Below are 6,016 nucleotides of genomic sequence, written 5' to 3'. Positions count from 1 at the left end.
CACAATACCAGAGAGCACCAAGAACCCCTCACTTCAACCCTGAGCTACAACTTATTTTATTTATTTAGTTAGTTTAATTTGTCAAGCATGTATGAGAAAACAAGTATTAGTATGAACATAACATATAAACATATAAGTATAAACAGTTATAAGTATATACATAATGAGTACGAATAAATTGGAACAGTAGGACAGGGATGGTGCACACCTCCTTACAGACCTGTTACAAAAGTCCATGGTAGACAGTTTAAGGTTAAAGTTTTGGGGGTTTGAGGATGTAACAACAGAGTTAGGGAGTGAGTTCCAGGCATTGACCACTCTGTTGCTGAAGTCATATTTTCTGCAATCATGTTTGGAGTAGTTTACTTTGAGTTTGTTTCTATTGCTTGCCCATGTGTTATTGTGGTTGAAGCTGAAGTTGTCATTGACAGGTAGAACGTTATAGTAGACAATTTTGTGTACTAAGCTTAGGTCAGACCGTAGCTGGCATAGTTCTAAGTTGTCTAAGTCCAGAATTTAAAACCTGGTGGCATAAGTTAATCTATTACAAGCGGAGGAGTGGGGTACTCTTCTCATGAAATACCTCTGGACTTGTTCAATTGTATTAATGTCCATTATACTGTGTGGATTCCAGGCAGATGAGCTGTATTCGAGAATTGGTCTGGCGAAGGTTTTGTATGCCCTGATTTGCAGTTCAATGTTGCTGGAGAAGAAGCTTTGCAAAATTAGATTTACAATTCTTAATGCCTTTTTGGCAATGCTGTTACAGTGAGCTCTGGGGCTTAGATCTTTTGAAATGAGCATTCCTAAATCCTTGACAGAGTGAGGGTCACCTATGAGGTCATATCTGCCCAGTTTGCATTTAGTGTGCTAATTTTTTGTTCCCAGTGTGTAAGACAGAGAATGTGTTGGTTGAGATGTGAAGTTGCCAATTGTTCAACCATTCTGACACATAGTCAAGGTTGCTTTATAGGGCAGTAGTATTGTCAGTGCTGTTAAATAGATTTACATCATCAGTGAAGATGCCTGCACATATGGATGCTGTGGCTGGCCGCTCCTTCTTTCAGTGTACAGTGTGTATGATTCTCTGTGTGTTTTGGATCCTTTCCTTGATTGAATCCTGTGGGGCAAGAATCATCTATAGTCAGCAGGCCTTGTTACAAATTGGACTGAAATGTGAAAAGGTTATTACCAGGGGTGGGTTTCTACTGGTTCGCACTGGTTCTATAGAACCAGTTGTTAATGTCACCGGTAGTTCTAAGAACCAGTAAAACCACCCCCTGCTTGGCCCACCCCCCTCCGCCACTCCTACAGGTCAAAAACTGATCTTCTGTTTACTGCGCATGCGTGAAAATCCCTTCCCCATTCTCCCCAGCTCACCCCTCCGCTGGCCCCGGCCCCCACCCCTATCTGCCGCTCCAAAATTTAAAAAATCTGGTTTAAAAAAATGGGGTTTTTTTACTGCACATGCACGACATGTCCACCATTGCTGCCTGATGACATGCCATTGTGACACGAGCCTCTTCTCTGCTCTGCCTGTTCACAGGAAAGCCTGCAAGTCATGCTAACCCTTCCCCCACTGTCCCAGGGTCTCCCCTGGCCTCTCCCAGCCTACCTAGCTGCCCTCCCAACGTCCCCAGGCTTGGCTGGCTAGCTTCCCCACCGGCATGGCCCCATCCCACCAGCGCCAGTGGCTGGGGCCTACCTAGCTGCCCTTCAACGTCCCTGGGCTCGGCTGGCTGGCTAAGCCACCATACAGTGCTCTCCCAGCTCACCCTACTATGTGGCGGCCTCCCGTAAGAAGCGCCATTGCTGCAGCACGTCCGCCACCTCTTTCCCGCTTCTACCGGGAGCAAAACGAAAGGAAGAGGATGGAGGCAGCCAGGTCCGCTGCCTCCGCCCGCTTCCTTTCATTTTGCTGCCACCGCCATTGCCCCCCCGAGGTACCATACTTTGGGAGGGTCTGTGGGGGGGGGTGCTCCACAGCCCCGCTACTGCCACAGCACTTTTGCCATGTTGCCACCTCCCTGTTTCCTTTTGTTTTCTGCCACCACTTCTACTGGGAGCAAAACTGCTTCCTTTTGTTTGCTGCCACAGCCGCCAGTTGCGAGAGTAGCGGGGAGGAAGAGGGTCATCCAAAGGGATGCTTCCATTGTGGCTGGCGATCATTGTTCAGCCAGTTCCTTTGAGCGACACTTCTTCTCCTCCCCCTCTTGTGACCGGCAGCTGTGTTGGGACCGGGAAGATGCTTTAAAAGGAGAGAGGGAAGGAGGAAGAGAGAGAAAGAGAGAAAGAGAAAGAGGGAGAGAGGATAAAGTAAATGAGATATATTATGGATGGATAGATAAATACATGGAAGGAGGGAGGGAGGGAGAGAGAAAAAAAGGAGAGGAAGGAAGGACATAAACCCTGGCTTCAGAAGACTTTGAAGCAGCACAGCAATCTAGGGCTGGCCTGCAAGGGATCCAACCCCCTGCTCCAGCAGGAGATCCTTACAGAATCAAAGAATAGCAGGGTTAGAAGGGTATGGGTGTGGTTGTGGCTGTCAAAACAACAAAAACAGGCCAAGTAGCTCTGTGGAAGTCAGTCGTAATTAGAACACTTGCTAAACAATTGGCCACTAAGTGAGGACCACTTAAATTTGGGTTGCCAGCCACATGGCCAACTGCCTGGGCCTTGCCTGGGCCTCCCCAGACCTTGGAAACTGGCAAAAAGCACTTGCTAAGCAATTAGCCACTAAGCAAGGACCTGGTCATTAAGTGAGGACTACTTAAATTGGGATTGCCAGCCACATGGCCACGCCCACCCCAGTCACCTGATCATGTAGGCACGCCCAATCAGCAAGCCACTCCCACCCCAGTCACATGACCACCAAGCCACACCCTCAAATGAGGCCACGCCCACAGAACCAGTTGTTAAGAAATTTGAATCCCACCCCTGGTTATTATGGACAATTTTATACATTCTCATAACATATGGAAGGAGGCAGCTAGGCCCTTGGGAGAGCCATGGATCACGATCCCTGTAGGAAGGAGGAAGAGGCAGAGAAAGAAGAACAAGAAGATGAAGAAAGGATGCCATGCTGGGGGTTTTTTTTGGCTCAGTAAGTTTCCACACAAGCCTTCAATTCCAAGTATATTTCTTACCAATGCAAGATCTCTGACTAACAAAATGGATGAATTAAGGCTACAGATTTAAAAGACTAAATTCATCAAGAACTGCTGTGTTTTGCTAAACACAGAAACTTGGCTTCATTCACTCATTCCAGGTGAAGAAGTTCAGCTGGAAGGCTACTTAGCTCACCAGCAGGACAGGAGCAGAGATTCTGGCAAGGGCAAGAAGCCTTTATGTGAACAAAAGCTGGTGTATCAATAGAAAGACTGTAGACAGCCACTGCTCCATGGATCTGGAGTATATGACTCTTAAATCTAGACCCATATATCTTCCACAGGAATTCAGCGTGGTTTTGATTACTGCAGTCTATATCCCACCTGATGGGATAGGTGGGATATAGACTGCTATTACCATAGCTTTGGGATTCTTGTGTAACATTGTTAGTAATCAGCCGAATAAGTATCTTGATGCTGTGCATATCATACGGGTGACTTTAATCAAGCTGATTTAAAAGCAGTGCTCCCTAAATTCTATCAGCATGTTAAGTGTGCTACTAGAGGAGCAAACATAATGGACAAAGTATATACCAACATCAAATATGGCTATAAGGTTATATAATTACCACATTTGGGACAATCAGACCATATGTCACTGCTTTTAGCACCAGCTTACATCCCTCTTAGGAGATAGGTTCTGCCTATAATAAAGACAGTGAAATCTTGGCCAGAAGATGCTTCCCAACAACTTCAGGATTGTTTTAAGAACACAAATTGGGACATTTTTTATCACCCTGATCTAGAGGAGCACACTGCAACTATTATGTGCTATATCAAACACTGCACAGATACTATCATTGTGGATAAATGTATTAGGATCTATCTCAATCAGAAACCCTGGATGACCAAGGAAGTCCAGCACCTCTTGAATGACAGGACCAAGGCCTTTGGATCCAGTGATAGGGCAAGATACAGTGTTGCCAGAGCTAATATGAAGAAAGGTATTCAGAAGGCCAAGACTGATTATAAGAGGAAGATTGAGGATAATTTTTATAGAAATAAAATGACACAGGTGTGGCGAGGGATTCAACAAATTACATACAATCAACCGACCAATGTCATCCCTGCTGAGGGGGATGCTTCATTGGCAGAGGAACTGAATCATTTATTTGCTCGCTTTGAAGTGGAGACATCAGAGACAGATAAAATACAACTACCAGCCAATTGTAGCCCCCACCTCATTGTAGAGGAACAGGAGGTGAGGAGCATTCTGAAGGCTGTGGACCCTCGAAAGGCAGCCAATCCTGACAGTATCTCTGGCTGATTGCTTAAAGACTGTGCTGATCAGTTGGCTGGAGTCTTTACCAGGATCTTCAATTGGTCTTTATTCCAGTCCACTATTCCATCTTCTTTGAAGGCTTCCGCCATTGTTCTACTGCCAAAGAAGTTCCCTATCAATAACCTCAACCATTACAGACCATTGGCACTCACTCTTATCATCATGAAGTGCTTTGAAAAATTGGTCTGCTGGTACATCATTTCTGGTCTTCCGCATACATTTGATAAACACCATTTGCATACAGAAGAAATAGACCTACAGAGGACGCTATAGCCATCACTCTTCACACTGCTCTGACTCATCTAGAACAGCAGGGGGGCTATGTGAGGATGCTTTTGGGGGATTTTAGTTTTGCGTTTAACACAATTATTCCACACAGACTAGTGTCTAAACTTCTGGACCTTGGCCTTTCTAATTCAATCTGCCTTTGGATTATGGATTTCCTGTCTGGACACTCACAGAGGGTCAGATTAGGAAATCATACCTCTTCAGCCCTTATTCTTAATGCTGGTACACCACAGGGTTGCGTGTTGAGTCCCTTACTCTATACTCTTTATATGCATTCCCACTCATGCTAGTAATAATATTGCTAAATTTGCAGATAATACAACAGTGGTGGGACTCATCTCCAGGGTGTGTGTGTGTGAGTCTGCCTACCAAGATGAGGTGGGCTGGTTGCTTTCTTGGTGGTCCTCAACACCAATAAGACCAAGGAGCTTATAGTGGATTATAGAAGGAACAGATCAGACACCCAGCCCTTGCTTATCAATGGAGACCAAGTGGAGCAAGTGGCCAGTTTTATGTTTCTGGGTGTTACCCTAAAAGAGGACCTGATCTGGTGGGCTCACATTGCAGCCCTGGTCAAAAGGGCCTAGCAGAGATTATACTCCCTGAGACTTCTCAGGAAACAACGACTGAATGAAAAACTGCTGGTGACCTTCTACTGCTGCATTATAGAGAGCATTTTAACATACTGCACCTCTGTATGGTTTGCCAATTGCACAGTGGCAGATAGGAAAGCACTCCAGAGGGTTAATGTCATTGCCCAGAGGATCAATTGGTTGCCCTCTCCCCTCTTAGGAAGAGCTTTATAGCTCCCACTGCATTAAGAAAGTTCAAAACATCCACAAAGATCCATCTCATCCTGGGAACCCCCTATTTTTTTTTTTTTAACTACTACTATCTGGCAGATGGGACAGGATAATAATAAAAACAAGGACAAATAGGCTGAAAAACAGCTTCTATCCCAGGGCAGTAGCTCTGTTGAATTCTGCTATATAGTGCAGTACTGATGCAGTGCACTGCCATAGCTGAATCACTAAGCACAATCTATGAGATATCTTTTAGATCCAGCACTTTTCCCGACCTATGGTCATTAGCCATGGTCATTCCTATCTTCAGAAAGGGAAAGCCCAGCCTAGTTGAAAATTACAGACTAATTTCATTATATTGTGTCACCTACAAAATCATGGAATCAATCGAACCAATCCATTACATTCCACTTAGAGACAAACTACCTACTCTCTAATAAACAGTTTGGTTTCAGGAAAAATTTGTCCTGTATCTA

Source organism: Pseudonaja textilis, chromosome 1 (assembly GCF_049901715.1).
Source record: "Pseudonaja textilis isolate UNSWEBS1 chromosome 1, rPseTex1.2, whole genome shotgun sequence".
In the NCBI taxonomy this organism is placed as follows: Eukaryota; Metazoa; Chordata; class Lepidosauria; order Squamata; family Elapidae; genus Pseudonaja; species Pseudonaja textilis.
The sequence above is the reverse complement of the archived record's forward strand: the minus strand, read 5'-3'. Positions refer to the sequence as shown.